Source organism: Gorilla gorilla, chromosome 9 (genome assembly GCF_029281585.2).
Source record: "Gorilla gorilla gorilla isolate KB3781 chromosome 9, NHGRI_mGorGor1-v2.1_pri, whole genome shotgun sequence".
NCBI lineage: Eukaryota > Metazoa > Chordata > Mammalia > Primates > Hominidae > Gorilla > Gorilla gorilla.
This window is the reverse complement of record NC_073233.2, coordinates 111,258,540-111,277,429: the sequence shown is the minus strand read 5'-3', so window position 1 is coordinate 111,277,429 and position 18,890 is coordinate 111,258,540. Positions and strand designations below refer to the sequence as shown.

The 18,890-nt window shown below is 37.8% G+C and overlaps 1 protein-coding gene across 2 annotated transcripts in view; it reads right to left on the bottom strand.

The window, feature by feature from the left end:
- DYNC2H1 (dynein cytoplasmic 2 heavy chain 1) overlaps positions 1–18,890 on the bottom strand; it is a 371,095-nt gene that overhangs the window by 97,103 nt on the left and 255,102 nt on the right. The gene's annotated exons all lie outside the window — the stretch shown is intronic.

Below are 18,890 nucleotides of genomic sequence, written 5' to 3'. Positions count from 1 at the left end.
GGTATGTAATAAAAATTTTAAAACAAGAACTGACCTTTCAGAGGCATACATGTAGAATACTAAAGAAGATTAGATTCTTTGGGTGTTATACTTTTCAGTATTTTGCTTTTCAAATTATTGTTTTCAAACGTACTGAATTTTTCAGAATACCAGGAAAAATTACACAAAAATAAGATGTTAAAATGTGTATTTGAACAGTTTACACAATAATGAGTTAACCATTAACACAAAGTAATGTTAAAAGTTATATACTTAAATATATATTTTACCAAAAAATATAGTCACTAACATCACTAAAAATTTGAAGACACAGTCTTAATCTTCAAGCATGAATGTCTAAATTAATAAAAGATCGGGCATGGTGGCTCACATCTGTAATCCCAACACTTTGGGAGGCCAAGGCCGGTGGATCACGAGGTCAGGAGTTCAAGACCAGCCTGGCCAAGATGATGAAACACCATCTCTACTAAAAATACAAAAATTAGCCGGGTGTGGTGGCAGGTGCCTGTAATCCCAGCTACGCAGGAGGTTGAGGCAGAGAATTGCTTGAATGCGGGAGGTGGAGGTTGCAGTGAGCCGAGATCGCGCCACTGTACTCCAGCCTGGGTGACAAAGCGAGACTCCATCTCAAATACATAAATAAATAAAATAAAATAAATAAAAGATATTGAATACGGCAATGTCACAAACACTACTAGTGCTTGTTATGCCAGGCTTTTATAAATGCACAAATCCTTAGAATGATGATAATGTTTAATCTATGAAAAGTCCACATGTTTCAAAAACTGTGATCACATCTATTTGTTATTAGATTCATATAGGATCTCTGTGAAGGCTGATTCTACTTTTGAAACATGTTTTGACTCTTCTTACTTTATATTCACACTGCCACAATACTAAAGTCCCCACCTACCTTGCTCTTAGAACATTATAACTTCTTAATTGGTTTTCAGGTCTCAATCTTCTTAGTCTAATCTACTATTTACATCCTCATCAATTTTGCCTTTATAAAACACAAACCTTTTATATCACCTCCATGCTCCCTTCTTGTAAGTTCTGTTATATCCTCCTTGTCTAAAGGATAAAGCATAAGCATGATATTAACCCCTTTCCAACCTAGTTCTATCGGCAACAGTTAGGTTAGAATAACAAACATGGCAGGTATTTCCTTTTCCCTGGTATACCATTCCACCTTTTTTTGTCTAAAGAATTCCTCGGCCAGGCACGTTGGCTCAGGTCTGGAATCCCAGCATTTGGGAGGCTGAGGCAGGCGGATCGCCTGAGCTCAGGAGTTTGAGACCAGACTGCGTAACAAGGCGAAACCCCATCTCTACCAAAAATACAAAAGATTAGCCAGGCTGGTGCCGTGCACCTGTGGTCCCAGCTACTAGAGAGGCTGAGGTTGGAAAGATTGCTTGAGCCTGAGAGGCAGAGGTTCCAGTGAGCTGAGATCGCACCACTGTACTCCACCCTGGGTGACAGAGGGAGACCCCATCTCAAAAAAACAAAAAAAATTCCTCATCATGTAACCTCCAAAAAAAAGTCTTCCCTGACTTTCCTATCAGCAGAATTAACCATTCCCTCATCTGGGCTCCCAAAGAAGACTGTAATATCTGTACTCTTTTTTTGTGTGTGTATTGATATAATCTTTAGCATAATTTCTAGTGTAAATCACTAGCATCTAATATAGTACCTATTGCATATTAGTTCCTCAATAGATATTTAATAAATAAATAAACAAATGAGAAAACAAATGACTGGAGAGGGAAGTGGTTATTACGTTCTTTTACACATGAGAAACCTAAGAAAAACTTCAGAAGTGATTCAGACCAGTACAAAGGTAGTGAGTTATCTCGACTGTTTACAGTCAGTTACAGAAGTTTATAGTCAGCTAAATTCCTGTAAATACTTAATGGGAAAAGATGAGAACCTGGATGACTCGCTGCTCTTTACTTTTCAACAAAAATTGACTTATTTTTGTTAAAGTGTAATTATTCTATTAAGTTTAGCTAGTAATTAACTATAACCTGATAAAAATGATAAACTCTAAAACTAAAATGTAGTCTTACGTTCTTTCATTTGAATCATTTATATGTATACACTTTAAAATTCTCCCCAAATAAGATAATTCCTGTTTATTCAAGTACCATATCTGAACTTGCCTAGTTTAAAACGTAACTTTTATGGAAATTATTATTTAAGTAATATATTGGTACTAGAAACACAGAAGGGGAAATAAGTAACAACTGAGAGGGCTTCTGGAGCATGCTGGAGCATTGTCTGATTTGTATTGGTTAAGCATAGCTAGGAGATTCCAGGAGAAGGAAAGAGCATTTAGAAAGTCCTCACAGAATCTGTCACAGTTTGTTCATGCAACAATAAGATCTGCTTTACTACAGAAGAAGCTTAGAAGTAAGGTTGGCTACAGAACCAAGTTATGGAGGGGAAAAAAGGTTTTCCTTAGAAAAATAAATGTTATATTAATAAAGGATGATTTGAAAGGAAGTAAGAGTCAAAATTGGAGTTTTCTGCCTTAGTCCATAACGAATAGAAGCCTCAGTCATGGTAATGGCTTGGGGAAGAAAATGGGAGGGGTAAAACTATAGCAGAATGAAGAGGAAAATATTTGATAAATTTGGCTATTATGAATGTAATATAAAAATTTTGGAAAACTTTATTTTACAAACAAGAATTAAAATGGAGTTTTAAAATTACCCTGGTTTATACTCAAAATGAAAAACTATCTCCCACTTCCAAATCCTGTGTTTGACAAAATAAAAGGATACTGAACACAGAAGATGGCACAACAGGAATGGGAAACATCTGGCAGAAAGAAAGTGTTGGGGCACTTTAAGCGGGAGGAGAGAACGTGGTAACTGCCATGGCTGGGGCAAACCAGACTAGGGAGAGATTTTGGCTGCAAACTTTTCTTTTCACATTGTCTTGATTGCATCATTATCCACTGTGTCACTATTTCAGAGCTAAAGAAGAGCAATATCAACAACTAGTCATAGGCAGCAGCGAACTTAATATACCATAGCACGCAATCCAGCTGGTTTGAGTTACCAGGAATAGGTGGAAAGGTTGGCTTTAGAGTATCAAACAGAATAGATGCAAACAAAAAAACATACACTTAAACATATTATGGTGGAACTTAATATCAGAGACAAAGAATACTCTGAAGGAAAGAAATAGTCACTTTCAAAGAAATAAGAATCAGATTAATTTTTTCAATAAAAGACCAATGAGTAATATTTTCTAAGAGTTGTAGAAAAAGAATTGGAAAGCTAAAAATTGATCTGCAGCTACACTATCAGTCTACCAGAGAAATGTGAAGATGAAATAAAGATATTTTCAGATGCAAAAATCCTCAGAAATGTTTATTGCACAAAGAGAAACATTTTTAAATAATATTTTGGAATTGCCTTGGAATTAGAGGTTACTCTCTTGAGCCAGACACCACTGATTATTTTCATTCCAATGAGATCCAAATTTAAGCATTATAAGCAATCTCTAAACTATATTTGATTTTAACCTCCTGAAATTAAAAACCTGAAGTATCTAAGCAGTCCTAGCCATCACAGTGGCCTGAAAATCTACTCTCCATTTGCAGTCTCCCAAAGGCTTACCCTAATTAGCTCATTTTGAGTAAGTGTATTGATTTCTCTTTAAACAAATGGTAAGAGCTCTTTTCTTAATCAGAGCAAAGTAAGGCAGCCAGTCCTACAGTGTTAGAACTTAAAGCAGAGAACTTAAAATATATATGATAAATTATCACAAGAAAATGAAAGAGCAAAGTGACTTCTAGCATGACATTAACAAATAAGGCTCATAAATATACTCTGTTGCCTGTGTGAAAGGAAGGGATTTGGGAGAGAGTAGGGTAAAATGGGGATAGAGATGTACAATTCTTAATATTAATAACAATTATAAATATTTGGATCATAAATTTTTTATCCCTGTTTATGCTCAGTATTAATGATGTTAAATTAACTTTTTGGACTGCATGTGCACATCTTTGCAAGAAAATGTAAAAAGCAGCCTTCAGCCTGGCATGGTAGCTCACATCTGTAATCCCGTTGCTTTGGGAGGCCAAGGCTGGAGGAATCACATGAGGCCAGGAGTTCGAGACCAGCTGGGCCAACATGGTGAAACCCTGTCTCTACTAAAAATATAAAAATTAGCCAGGTGTGATGGCACATGCCTGTAATCCCAGCTAATTGGGAGGCTGAGGCATGAGAATTGCTTGAACCTGGGAGGTGGAGGATATAATGAGCAGAGATTGTGCCACTGCACTCCAGCCTAGGCAACAGAGCGAGACTGTCTCAAAAGAAGCAATATTCACCCTATGTAAATGTAAAAAGTAACTTCAAATTCTATCAAAGTAACTCTTCCACCAAGATATGGAGAAGAAAAAATTATTTGTATTTTGCATATTCATACTAGAAATAAATCTATAAGAATGTAAAAGATTAGTTTCATTTTTAGTTTAGACATTTAAAAACAGAATTATATAACTAAATGGTTAGTTTTCCACCAATATCTATAATTATAATCAAAAGATTAAAAAGTGCTTATTTAATAAGAATATTAAATTTTAGTAAATATTATGTACAATAGTCTAATCTCTCTTATATGATGTTACTTTATTGAAAATAAACTAAAAAATACAATTGAGTGCTTCAAAAACAGACCAGAACAAGCGGAAAAAAAGAGTCTCTGAACTTGAAGAAAGGTCTTTTGAAATAACCCAGTCCAAGGGGGAAAAAATAAGAGGAGCAAAAGAATGAAGAAAGCCTATGGGTCTTATGGTACACCATTAAGTGAAAAAATATTTGTGCTACATGAGTGCAAGAGGGAGAAGAGACAGAGAGGGTCACAGAAAATCTATTTCACATAATAATAGCTGAAAACTTCCCAAGTCTTGGGAGAGATATGAACATCCAGATGCAAGAAGCTCAAAAGGCCCCGATTATATTCAACCCCAAAAGTTCCACATTTCAATCCAACTGTCAAAAGTCAAGGACGAATAATTCTAAAAGCTGCAAGAGAAAAATGTGAAGTCACATATAAGGGAATCCCCACTAGACAGTCAGATTTCACAGCAGAAACCTTGCAGGTCAGGAGAGAATAGGAAGAGAAAGTACTGAGAAAAAAATTAGTCAACAATGTAATATCCAGCAAAAGCTATCCTCCAGAAATGAAGGAGAAATAAAGACCTTTCCAGATAATTAAAAGCTGAGGTAATTCGTCACTACTAGAGTGGCCTTACAAAAAATGACAAAAGCACATGAAAGTATAAAACCCACCAGTAGATGTTAATTTATAACAAAGAATACTGAATTGCTCTAATAGTGCTATGTAAATCTTTCAATCCTTTAGTATGAAGATTTAAAGTCAAAATGGTGAAAAAACAGCAGCTACAAATAGTGGCTAAGGAACCCATTATACACAAAGATGTAAATCAAGATAACACAAATATAAATGGGAGAGAGAAAGGCGTGTAGCAGTGTTATGCAACCAAAGTTACATTATCAGCTTAAAATACTCTATTACAACTACAGGATTCTTTATGTTAGCCCTATGGTGAAAACAAAGAAAGAAGTTACAACAGATACACAAGTAAGAAAAAAAAAGTAAACAAGGCTTAGCAACACTGTTGAAACAACCAAACCAGATTTAAACAAGAAGAAAGGACCAAAGATCTAAAAAACAACCAGAAAACATTTAGCAAAATGGCTGAAGTCTTTACCTAATAATAACCTTAAATATTAATGGGTTAAATTCTCTGTATTAGTCTGTTCTCACATTGCTATAAGGAATTACCTGAGACTGGGTAATTTACAAAGAAAAGAGTTTTAATTGACTCACATCTCTGCCTTGCTGGGGAGGCCTCAGGAAACTTACAATCATGGCCGAAGGCACCTCTTCACAGGACAGCAGGAGAGAGAATGAGTGCCAGCAGGGGAAATGCCAGATGCTTATAAAACCATCAGATCATATGAGAACTCACTCACTATCACCAGAACAGCATGGGGAAAACTGCCCCCATTATTCAATTGCCTCCAACTGGGTCCCTCAAACAACACGTGGGGATTCTGGGGATTACAAATCAAGATGAGATTTGTGTAAAGACACTGCCAAACCATATCATTCTGTCCCCGGCCCCTCCAAAATCTCATGTCCTCACATTTCAAAACACAATCATGCCTTCTCAACAGTCCCCCAAAGTCTTATTCCAGCACTACCCAAAAGTCCAAGACCAAAGTCTCATGTGAGACAAGGCAAGTCCCTTCCACCTATGAGCATTTAAAACCAAAAGCAAGTTAGTTACTTCCTAGATACAATGGGGGTACAGACACTGGCTACTACACCCATTGTAAATGGGAGAAATTGGCCAAAACAAAGGGGCTATAGGCCCCATGCAAGTCCAAAATGCAATAGGGCAGTCATTAAAGTTCCAAAACAATCTCCTTTGACTCCATGTCTCAAATCTAAGCCATGCTGATGCAAGAGACATGCTCCCATGGCCCTGGGCAGCTCTGCCTCTGTGGCTTTGCAGGGTACAGCTCCCCTCTCCTGGCTGCTTTCACAGCTGGTTTTGTGTGTCTGTGGCTTTTGCAGAAGCACGGTGCAAGCTGTTGGTGGATCTACCATTCTGGGGTCTGGAGGATGGTGGCCTTCTTTTCACAGCTCCACTAGGCAGTGCCCCAGTAGGGACTCTGTGTGGGGGCTATGACCCCATATTTCCCTTCCGCACTGCCCTAGCAGAGGTTCTCCAAGAGGGCTCCAACCCTACAGCAGACTTCTTCTTGGACATCCATCTATTACCATACACCCTCTGAAATCTAGGCAGAGGTCTCCAAACCTCAATTCTTGTTTTCTGTGCACCCACAGGCCCAACACCATGTGGAAGTTGCCAAGGCTTGAGGCTTGTACCCTCTGAAGCAACAGTCTGAGCTGTACCTTGACCCCTTTTAGCCATGGCTGGAGCAGGTGGAATGCAGGGCACCAAGTCCCAAGGCTGCACACAGCAAGGGGGCCTTAGACCTGGCCCAAGAAACCATTTTTCTCTCCTAGGCCTCCTGGCCTGTGAAGGGAGGGGCTGCCATGAAGGTCTCTCTGACATGCCCTCGAGATATTTTCCCCATTGTCTTGGCAATTAGTGTTTGGCTCTTCATTATACAAATTTCTACAGCTGGTTTGAATTTCTCCCAGAAAATGGGTTTTTGTTTTCTACTGCATCGTCAGACTGCAAATGTTCCAAACTTTTATGCTCTGCTTCCTCTTGAATGCTTTGCTGTTTAGAAATTTCTCCTGCCAGATACCCTAAATCATCTCTCTCAAGTTCAAAGTTCCACAGTTCTCTAGGGCAGGGGCAAAAAGCTCTCTACTAAAGCATAGCCAGAGTGACCTTTACTTCAGTTCCCAACAAGTTTTTCATCTCCATCTGAGACCACCTCAGCCTGGACTTCATTGCCCATATCACTATCAGCATTTTGGTCAAAGCCATTCAACAAGTCTCTAAGAAGGTCCAAACTTTCCCACACCTTCCTGTCTTCCGAGTCCTCCAAACTGTTCCAACCTCTGCCCATTACCCAGTTTCAAAGTTGCTTTCCACGTTCTTGGGTATCTTATAGCAATGCCCCACTCCTGGTACCAATTTACTGTATTAGTCTGTTCTCACATTGCTATGAGAAAACACCTCAGACTGGGTAATTTACAAAGAAAAGAGAGAGAATAAGTGCCAGCAGGGGAAATGCCAGTAGCTTATAAAATCATCAGATCTCATGAGAACTCACTCGCTATCATGAGAACAGCATGAGAAAACCACCCCCCATGATTCAATCACCTCTCACTGGATCCCTCCCATGACACACGGCGATTATGGGGATTACAATTCAAGATGAGATTTGTGTGGGGACATGGTCAAACCATATCATTCTCCAATTAAAAGATATAGTGTGGCTGAATCGATAAACAAGACCCTACTATATGTTGCCTACTCATTAAAGACAAATGGACTGAAAAGAGATGGAAAAAGATATTCCTTATAAATAAAAACCAAAAGTGAACAGGAATAAACATATTATATAAAATAGAACAGATTTTTAGTCACAAATAATTTTAAAAGACTATGGAGCTCATTATATTAATGCTAAAGGAGTAAATTCAAAAAGAGGATGTAGCAACTGTAAATATAGATGCACCCAACAGAAGAGCACCAAAATATAAAAAGCACATATTATTAGATCTACAAGGAAACAGACACTGAAATATAGTAATAGTAGGGGATTCCAAGACCCCACTTTCAACAATGGACAGATCATCTAGACAAAAAATAAAAAACCATTGGACTAAGATTGCACCATAGACCAAGTGGACCTAACAGACACTTATAGAACATTCTATCCAACAGCTACAGAATACACATTCTTCTCAACTGCACATGCAACATTCTCAAGGATATGTTAGGCCACAAAATAAGTTTTAAGAGATTTAGGAAGAGAGAGATCATATCAAGTAACTTTTATGGCCACAATCATATAAAACTAGAAATCAACAAGAAAAATCTGGGAAATTGTAAAAATACATGGAAACAAAACAACATGCTCCTAATAACCAATGGGTCTATGAAAATCAACAAGCATTTTTAGTTAGACTAAGAAAAAAAGAAGACTCAAAATCAGAGTCAAAAAAGAGGACATTACTACTGATATCACAGAAATACAAAGTATCATAAGAGACTATTATGAGCAACTATATGCCAACAAATTGATAGCAGAAAAAGGTGGATAAATTCCTAGACACATACAATCTACCAAGATAAATTATCAATTAAAAAATGGGGTCAGGCATGGTCACTCATGCCTGTAAACCCAGCACTTTGGGAGGCCAAAATGGGCAGACTGCCTGAGCTCAGGAGTTTGAGATCAGCCTGGACAACATGGAAAAACCCTACCTCTACAAAAATCAGCCTAATATGGTGGTGCACGACTGTAGTCCCAGCTACTTGGGGGGCTGAGGCATGGGGATTGCCTGAGCCCAAGAAGTCAGGGCTGCAGTGAGTCAAGATCACACCACTGCACTCCAGCCTGAGTGACAGAGCAAGACCCTATCTCTAAACACACATACACACACACACACACACACAATTGAACAAACCAATAACAAGTGTGGAAACTGAATCTGTAATAGAAGTCTTCAAAGAACAGCTCAGGACCTGATGACTTCACTGCTGCACTCTATAATAAACATTTAAAGAACTAATACCAATGTTCTTCAAACTATTCCAAAAAAATAAAGAGGAAGAAACAATTCTAAACTCATTTTACAAAGCCAGCATGATTGTGATTCCAAAACCAGAGAAGGACACAGCAAAGAAAAAACACAGCAAAGAAAAAGCAAACTACAGGCCAATATCCCTGAAACATAGATGTCAAAACTCTCAAAAAGATACTAGCAAACCAAATTCAAAAATACATTAAAAAGATCATTCAGTATACTAAAGTGGGATTCACCCCAGGGATGCAAGGATGGTTCAACATATACAAATGAATAAAAATGACACACATCAACAGAAGGACAAAAGCCACAGGGTCATTTCAACAGACACAAAAAAGGCATTTGACAAAATTCAACATCTCTTCCTGACAAAAAGCTATCAACAAATTGAAATAGAAGTTATCTACCTCAACACAATTAAAGGCCACACTTGACAAATGCACAGATAACATCATACTGAATGTTAAGATCAAGAACGAGATAAAGGCTGGGCGCGGAGGCTCATGCCTGTAATCCCACCACTTTGGGAGGCCTAGGCAGGCAGATCACTTGAGCTCAGGAGTTCGAGACCAGCCTAGACAACATGGTCAAACTAGAAATACAAAAATTAGCCGGGCATGGTGGTGCATCCCAGCTACTCGGAGGCTGAAGCATGAGAATTGCTTGAGCCTGGGAGGTGGAGGTTGCATTGAGCAAGATCGTGCCACTGCACTCCAGCCTGGGTGACAGAGTGAGACCCTGCCTCAAAAAAAAAAAAAAAAAAAAAAAGAACAAGACAAAGTTGCCCACTTTCACTACTTTTATTCAACATAGGAATGAAAGTTCTAGCCAGAACAATTAGGCAAGACAAAAAAAAAAAAAAACCCAAATGGGAAAGGAAGAAACCAAATTGTTCCTATCTGCTGACAACATGATCTTATATACAGAAAACTCTAAAGACTCCACCAAAAACTGTGAGAAGAAACAAATTCAGTATAGTTTCATGATACAAAATTAACATACAAAAACCAGTAGTGTTACTATCCACTAACAGTGAGCTATCTGCAAATAAAATCAAGAAAATTTCTACTTCATGCTTGAAGGATATTTTCACTGGATATACTATTCTAGGGTAAAATATTTTTTTCATTCAGTACTTTAAATGTCATGCCACTCTCTCCTGTAAGGCTTCCACTGAAAAGTCTGCTGCCAGATGTATTGGAGCTCCATTGTATGTTGCTTGTTTCTTTTCTCTTACTGCTTTTAGGATTCTTTCTTTTTCCTTGATCTTTGGGAGTCTGATTAGTAAGTGCCTTGAAGTACTCTTCTTTCAATTAAATCTCCTTGGTATTCTATAACCTTCTTGTATGTGAATATTGATATCTTTCTCTAGATTTGAGAAGCTCTCGTTATTATCCTTTTGAATAAACTTTCTACCTCTATCTCTTTCTCTACCTCCTCTTTAAGGCCAATAACTCTTAGATGTGCCCTTTTCAGTCTACTTTCTAGAACCTGTAGGTGTGCTTGTTTTTGATTCTTTTTTCTTTTGTCTTCTCTGACTGTATTTTCAAATAGTCTGTCTTCAAGCTCACTTTCTTCTGCTTGATCAATTCTGTTATCAAAAGGCTTGAATGCATTCTTCAGTATGCCAGTTGCACTTTTCAACTTAAGAATTTCTGCCTGATTCTTTTTAATTATTTCAACCTCTTTGTTAAAATTTACCTGATAGAATTCTGAGCCCCTTCTGTGTTGAGTTTCTTTGAGTTTTCTCAAAGTAGCTATTTTGCATTCTTTGTCTGAAAGGTCCCATATTTCTGTGTCTCCAGGATTGGTCCCTGGTGCCTTAGTTAATTTTGTGAGGTCATGTTTTCCTGGATGGTGTTAATGCTTGCAGGTGTTCTTTGGTGTCTCAGCATCGAAGAGTTAGTTATTTATTGTAGTTTTCTCAGTCTGGGATTGTTTGTACCTTCTTAGGAAGGCTTTCCAGATATTTTAAAGGACTTGGGTGTTGTGATCTAAGCTCTACCTGCTTTAGGGTGTACTCCAAGCCCAGTAATATTGTGGTTCTTGCATCTTCATAGAGGTACCACCTTGATGGTCTTGGACTAGATCTGGAAGAATTTTCTGGATTATCAGGCAGGGACTCTTGTTCTCTTCCCTTACTTTCACCCCAATGAAAGGAACCTCTCTCTGTTCTGAGTCACCTGGAGCTGGGGGTGGTGTGACACAAGCACTCCTGTGGCTACCACCACTAGTACTGCACTGTGTCAGATCTGAAGCCAGCACAGCACTAGGTCTTGCCAAGGCCTGCAGTAACCACTCCTTGGCTATGGCCTATGATCACTCAAGGCCCTGGGGTTTTACAATCAGCAGGTGGCAAAGTCAGCCAGGCCTGTGTCCTTCCCTTCAGGTTGGTGAGCTTCCCCAAGCCAAGGGTGTGTCCAGAGGTACTGTCTGGCAGCTAGGAACTAGAGGCAAAAATCTTAGAACTCTACCTGGTATTTTATTGTATTGCAGCTGAGTATTGTGCCACTCAAACCACAAAATTCAGTCCTTCTCCTTTCTTCCTTCCCCTTTCCAAAGGCAGAGGAGCCTCACTCGTGGCCACTGCCACAACAGGCTCATAAGAAGCCTCTAAAACTACCACTGACATTCCCTTAAGGCCCAAAGGTTCTTCAGTCCACTTGTAGTGAATGCTGCCTGACCTGGGACTCACCCTTCAGGGCAGTGGGCTCACCTCTGGCCCAGGGCAGGTCCAGCAATGCCGTCTTAGAGCCAAGTCCTGAAATTGGGGCCCCAAGAGCCTCTTTGGTGTCCTATCTCTGTAGCCAAGCTTCTACCTAATGTGCAAGACAATGTCCCCTTTGCATTTCTCTCTGCTTTTCTCAAGTGGAAGGAGTCTTGCTCCACAACCACCACAGCTGGGAATGTGCTGAGTCTCACCTGAAGCCAGTAAGCCTCAGAATCTTACCCAAGGCCCTCAATGTAGTACACGTGGGTATTGCTGCTCCTTATGCAGGGTACAAGGGATCTTCAGTTAGCAGGCGATGAATCTTGCCAGGATTGGGTCCTTCCCTTCAAGGCAGCAGGTTGCTTTCTGATGCAGTGAGTGTCTACGAATGTTGCCCGGGAGCTAGGGCCTAGAAAAAGGGCTCACAACTTTGACTAGTTCCCTGTCCTGTTGTGGCTGAGCTGGTATCCAAGATGCAAGACAAAATCCTCCCCACTTTGTACCCTCCTCTCCTCAAACAGAAGGAAAGAGTCTGTTTTGGAGATGTGAGCTGTGTATCCTGAGGTTAGGAGAGGGGTGATGCCAGCATTCCCTTAGCTGCCCCAGCAGGTGCCTCAGTAGATCACGTGTCCCTTCCAGTTCACTGTCTCTGGGCCTAGTTCAGCAGCATTACTCACATAGGAATTGAAATCCTTGTGGCCTGGACTGCTTTTCAAGATTATTTAGAGCCCCAGAGTACTTCAGCCTGCTTTGGTGAGGCTTGCAAGAACTCAGGTTCCTGCCGCCAGCATCTGGGAATCCTCTCTGGTTAGGGCTGGTTTAAATTATCCTTCTGAGGGTGGGTGTCAGCCATTTTGTTTTCTGTTATAATAGGGCAGCACTGGGTTCAGTGCCTCACAAAATTTTTGCTGCAATCTCCCTCTCCCCAGTGCACCAAAACGCTCTCCATGCCATGCCACTGCTGCTTGGAGAGAGGGGAGGGATGGTGTCTGCAATTCAAAACTGTTTTTCCTACCTCTTCAATGCCTCTTTCAGCAATAAGAAGTAAAACCAGTTATTGTGAGTGCTTACCTGATTTTTAGTGCTTATAAAGGTGGTTTTTGTGTGTGCTGATAGTTAAATTGGTATCCTTGCAGGGTTGGTAGAGGGGAGGGTGACTGGTGGAGCCTTCTATTCTGCCATCTTATTCCAGCCCAAAGTCAGCCAACTGATTTTTTGACAAAGGTCCCAAGAACACACATTGGGGAAAGACAGTATTGTCAATAAATGGTGCTAGAAAAATTAGATATCCACATGCAGAAGAATGAGACTAGACCCCTACCTCTCATTATATACAAAAATAAAATCAAAATAAATTAAAGACTTCAAACTATGAAACTACTAGAAGAAAATATGCAGGAAGAACTTCAGTACATTGGGCTGGGCAAGGATTTTTTAAATAAGGCTTCAAATGCACAAGCAACAAAAGCAGAAAGAGACAAATGGGATTATATCAAACTAGAAAGCTTTTGCACAGCAAAAGAAACAATTAACAGAGTGAAGAGTTAACCTACAGAATGGGAGAAAATATTTGCAAACAATACATCTAATTAGGGGTTAATATCCAGAATGTAAAAGGAAATTACCTCAATCGTTAAAAAAAAAACCCAAATGTGATTCAAAAATTGGTAAAAGACCTTAGCCAGCATTTCTGAAGACACACAAATGACCAACAGATGTATGAAAACATCTACATCATTAATCAGAGAAATGCAAATCAAAACCACAATGAGATATTGTCTCATTCCAGTTAGAAAAGCTATTATCAAGAAGGCAAAAGAAAACAAGTGTTAGTAAAGATATTGAGAAAAGGGAACACTTACATACTACTGGTGGAATTGTAAATTAGTATAGGTATTATTTTAAAAGTACGGAGGTTTCTCAAAAAACTAAAAATAGAACTACCCACACTCTCACTACTGGGTATATATCCAAAGGAAATGAAATCAGTATAAAAGGCATTTGAACTCCCACTTTTCGAGCACTATTTACAAGAGACAAGATACAGAACTAACCTAAATGTGCAACAATGAATGGATAAAGAAAACATGGTATATATACACCATGGAATACTGTTCAGCTATAGGAAAAAAAAGAATGAAATCCTGTCAGTTGTGACAACACGGAGGAACCTGGAAGACATTATATTAAGTGAAATAAGCCAAACACAGAAAGTCAAATACCACATAATCTTACTCATGTGGAATCTTAGGAAAAACGTTGGTAACATAGGAGCAGAGAGTAGAACAGCGGTTACTAGAAACTGTGGAGGGGATACATAAAGGGAAGATAAAAAGAGGTTGTTCAACAAGTACAAAGTTATAATTAGATATAAGGAATAAGGTTTGGTGTTCTATTGCCCAGCAGGGTGACTATAGCTACAGTACCCTACAGCTATAGGGTGAGTAAAGCATAGCACAAAATAGCTAGAAGAGAGGCTTTCCACATTCTCACCACAAAGAAATGATAAATGCATTAGTTGATGGATATGCTAAATACCCTAATTTGATCACTATACCACATATATGTATTTAAACATCAAATTGCACCCCCAAAATATGTACAGTTACAATGTGTGGAGTATAAAGGTAACAACAAATTTTTAAAACTAAAGAAAAACCTGGGTTTCTACTTTATAAATAAGACAAAAGTGACCTGATAAAAATGGGAGTAGGTGTCCTAGATGATTTTAAAACTTTTCATAATTATGTATAAAGAATTATTTAAGATTTCCTTTCAGAATCTTTGATTTAGTGGAAAAATGATGAAAAAGCATTCTAGCAATAACAATTGGAACAATGAAATACATTTTTTAAAAAACTCATCTGATAAAGCAGTATACACACACCCACACTCAGACACATACAAATGTGTACATCTGAATAACATTTAGCCACAACTCATACATTATTCATTAAAAATGATTATTCTTCCCAGAGAAGTAATTCATTTAGAACAATTTCATTCATAGTTGATTGAAAACTTGCTTAATATGCAATTTAATTAGGATTCTAAAATGACCCATGATATTAAACTAAGCTACATTTTTCTACAGACCTATTTTTTGTTATGTTATTAGGATAAGCTTCTCTGTTAATTACATCTTTAAAATAAATGCAAGAAAAATTATGCCACTCTTCTAAATTGTTTAGTTATCAAAGGGATATCAAATTTCAAGGATACAGAGAGATTACAGAGCAATTTCATTCCTAATATTATCTTTAAAATCTGTATTAGTAATAGTTTGTATTTATTGGACACTTAACATTGGGCTAGGTACAGTTCTAAGTCCTTTACAAGTATTAACTAATCTAGTCATTATGACAATCTATTATCCCCATTTCACAGAGGAGTCAACTAGGCAAAGCAAGTAAAGAAAATGGGCAGAATTACATCTGTAAGCGGCAGATCTGGAATTTTAAACAAACCAGTGAAGTTCTATGCTCCATGCTTTACGTCATTAAACTGCATTAAGAATGAATGGTAAAAATATCTCATTTCAGTCCTATTTTAACATTTTATATTATCTTACCAATAAGATTTTATAAAAAATAATGATAAACTATATTAAACTAAAAATTATATGAAAAACATTTTTTCTTATTAAAGGTTCATTTATAAATAAACCTTGATTTGAGTCCTTATCCCTTTTGCTTTATTATCTAGTGTTTTACCTTAAAATGCATGAATATAATAGACTACAAAGACTAACTTTGACTCTCTTGCTTTCCCTCTCACACACGACACACACATTCATATATGCACACATGTGCTCAAGAACTTGGCATTTGCCATTGTAAATGCCTGACATACTGCTTTACTTCTGTATTAGCAATGAAAAGTGACTGTTACATTCAATCCAACAAGACCTTAAGGAAATGTTCCAACCAAAAGATGAAACCCAGAGTTGCATCACTTCTTCCAAATCCATCATTTTTGTTGTACCACCTAAGGAGACACTAGCTATTCAATTATCCTCGGTTCCATGACTACATTTTACAGAAAGGGAAGTTTAAACATGTTTAATGCCTATACAATTTTAAATATTTTTCTCTCTTAAGATATAAATTCATTTCCCAGTTCTACTGTCCTGCATTCAAAACTGCTTCACAAAAAAGGAGCATTTGTTCTTATCTGTGTCTATTAAAGATGATCGAACTAGTTCATGATTCACAAAAGCTACAGATTAGTCCAAAATACATAAGCTCCACTTCTTCCTTTAGTTTCAACCAATCTGAACATAGCTCAAACACATAAAGCCAAAGATATAGGTTTTTAAAATTGCAAAATATAATTTCTTTGCATGTTCAAACCTTTTGAAGGGGAAAGAGAGAAAAATTTCCCTGTACAATAAAGAATTATAGTGCTATATCTACTTAGCTTTGCCATCTCAGTTCTCTCCTTTGGCTATTCAACAAGTTTGAAGGTTAGAAACAGCCCAGATCTAAACAATGAGTTAAACTGACACCTTTTCCCTATTTCAATCTGATCAAAAAATGTATTTTGGACCCTTGCCTGAATATAAGTACTTAGGTATTCCTGTGAGTTCCTAAATTATTCAGCCCAATAGGAATTAAAGTTACAATTTCTGGGCTTTACATAATTTATTTTTAGAATTTCCAGCAACCTTCTATTACTAATTTAATTACAAAAGGCCAATACACATTTCTTTTTTTTTTTTTTTTCCTGAGCCGGAATTTCGCTCTTGTTGCCCAGGCTGGAGTGCAATGGTGCGATCTTGGCTCACTGCTACCTCTGCCTCCCGGGTTCAAGTGCTTCTCCTGCCTCAGCCTCCTGAGTAGCCAGAATTACAGGAATGCGCCACCATGCCCAGCTAATTTTGTATTTTCAGTAGAGACAGGGTTTCTCCATGTTTGTCAGGCTGGTTTCGAACTCCTGGCCTCAGATTATCCACCCACCTCGGCCTCCCAAAATGCCGGGATTACAGGCATGAGCCACTGCGCCTGGGCACCAATGCACATTTCTAACTTTCCAATGTAAAATATTCTACAAATCAAAAAAGAAGAAGAAATCAATAATTATTTTATTAAAAGTCATGAGTCATCCTTGGCCTGCAGTAGAAGGAGAGATGCCAGGCGGAGATGCTGGGCAGTACTCTGACTTCTGCCTGCTCCCTGAAGTAAGAAGCATATAGCTCCTCCCTTGCAGTGCCTGTGGGTAGAATTCTGGGCTCCACTTCACTACTGAAGTAACAAGAGGGCATGCCCTCCCTCTCACAGCTGGCTCTGTGGAGACTGTGGGGAGGAGGTAGTGATGGCAGTGGTGGTGGTAAAGTCCTGTCATGTAAGACACAAGTGAGGCAGACCAGAATAGCACTGCAGAGATTTTATAAACCAAATTGATGTTGGAACCACAACCTATAGAAGTGAATCAAGACATGCATTCTGAACTTAAATAGGTTGACTACCTGCTTAAAAAAAAAAAAAACAACCAAGATTTAAATACGAACCAGAGTCTTACAAATATTTAAAATGTTCAGGATATAGTACAAAGTTATTCATTATACCAAGAACCAGTAAAACTTCAATTTAAATTTAAAAAGAAAGATTATCAGATGCAAACACCAACATGACACAGAAGTTGGGATTCTTGAACCAGGACTGTAAAGCAGCCATCATAAAAATGTTTCAAGGACCAATTACGAAACTATTCTAACAAATAAACTCAGGAATCAAATCAAATACTAGCCCTTAAAAAAAAAAAATCATCAAAAGGAAACTGCTTCTCACGAAAGCCTCCTATCTCTTTTGTCAATAGAACCCTTCTGTTTTATGTAGCCCTTTGCTCATAATTTATTAAGATTCTTAAATTCTTAGAATCTACTGAAGTTAATATTTTGATATTTTAAAAGTCAAATGTATGTACTGCATTAGATTCTTTACACATATTGTTAATAGTATTAACATTATGTAAAATGTTAATATTTTAGTAAAACTTAACTATATCTTTGGTTTTCTTTGGTCATTTCCTTTTCATCATTCTCTGTCAGATATCTAGAATAGCCAGACATTTGCATATTTTTTATTAATGGCATTTCTTGCTTGCCTTATGGAGCTTCAAGGTCCTCATATGGAAAAAAGACTCCTATTACATTGGGAAGTCATAATGCTATCTGTCATGAGTTTTTGTGAGTCCTTGGCTCCACGAAAATAAAATAGTGTCTACTGTCAAAATAAGCCTAGCTGGTGTTTACCTTTTACATAATAGTGTTTTCTCCCCTTAACCATAAAGCAGCAGAGAATGCATACTAAATCAGCTACAATAACACTTTTGGATGCCTTAAATTATTAGTCACAATCGGTAATGTAGACTTAATTTATATTTTCCAATCCCTTTAATCACTAGAAACATTTCAGGATCTCCATATTCCAGTTTCAACACGATGGTAGTTTTTCCTAATGATCCCTAACAGGAAAATTCTAAAATTCTAGCTGTTAAAAGATAAACACATTAATTCCATATCTATCACTATTTCCCTTAAAGGAGCTCAAGTTTGGGAAAGAACAAACTCGGAAAACATTTTTTTTACAATAAGAGTTTGCCTTGTGGTAAGATTTTAAATTGAGTATTAATCTAAACCCCTAATAGCAATTTTGAAATTGCTAAATTCCAGAATCTTTAGTGTGGCTGGATAAATATTCTCTCTCAATTGAAATAACACACCAGTAGATCTCCTCTCCAGCTCACTTATAAACATATCTAAAATAAACTGATTTTCTCATAAACTAATAGTTCTAATTAAGAAAAAAAGCAGTGGAGAGACGAGAGAAGCTGAGTTTTGGAGAAAACTACTTCAAAATAATTAAAGTATTCTTGCACATTTACCACCGATGTG